This window comes from Gymnodraco acuticeps, unplaced genomic scaffold (genome assembly GCF_902827175.1).
Source record: "Gymnodraco acuticeps unplaced genomic scaffold, fGymAcu1.1, whole genome shotgun sequence".
Taxonomy (NCBI): domain Eukaryota; kingdom Metazoa; phylum Chordata; class Actinopteri; order Perciformes; family Bathydraconidae; genus Gymnodraco; species Gymnodraco acuticeps.
In genome coordinates this window covers 529326-530113 of record NW_022990172.1, presented here as the reverse complement: position 1 = coordinate 530113, position 788 = coordinate 529326, and positions in this window count along the sequence as shown.

The window sequence follows — 788 nt, the reverse complement described above, 5'->3', positions numbered from 1 at the left end:
GAAGGAGGAAAAAAAGAAAGAAATCACCTCTCCAGTGGGTGGATAACACGGGCGGGGGAGGGGGGTCTGGAAGAGAGCCAGAGAAAACAACGAGGAGACGGAGTCCTGGCAGCAGGCCAGACATGGCAGGCCGCATTTATGAATTAAATTCAAATTTTCACACGTTCTAATGGAATCCGCTGCTGTCGGATACTGGACAGCCATTCAGAGTTCACCTCTGTGAAATATGAAGTGTTTTCTTAATGTTGGGGAGATATATCGCCTCAACACTGAAATAAGAAGCAGTTATGGCTTGTAGCCGCTGTTAGGCTATAGCCTACTCATCAACAAGGACTTTCCAACATTTAGTAGCCATTATGAAAGTAAATAATACATTTAGGCCAGCCTAGTTTTAGGAGTGATAACTAATAACTTAAACATCTAAAAACTGTAGCTACCCCTCATAAATAGTGTGGTTAAAAAATTACTTTGCTAATGAAGTTTTTCTCAAAAAGATCCGAGTGTATTTTCAAAGATATATTTGGCATTTTGGCGGCTTTGTAGGAAAATATATGTTTTGAAAATTAAAATGTAAAATGTCCAAACTCCATGTGAAGAGTGCCTTTTCAGGTGAATGTTTTTTTATAAAACGTTCCGCCTTTTCAATAATCTTATTTTGTGCCTGTTTGTTTAAAACATTGTACCCAAACCTTATCCCACAGAACACACGTAGATACATGCACATTTTAATAATTGAATTTAAACCTGGATTTTAAAATCTATTGGATAGGCCTAGGCTATATAAATCA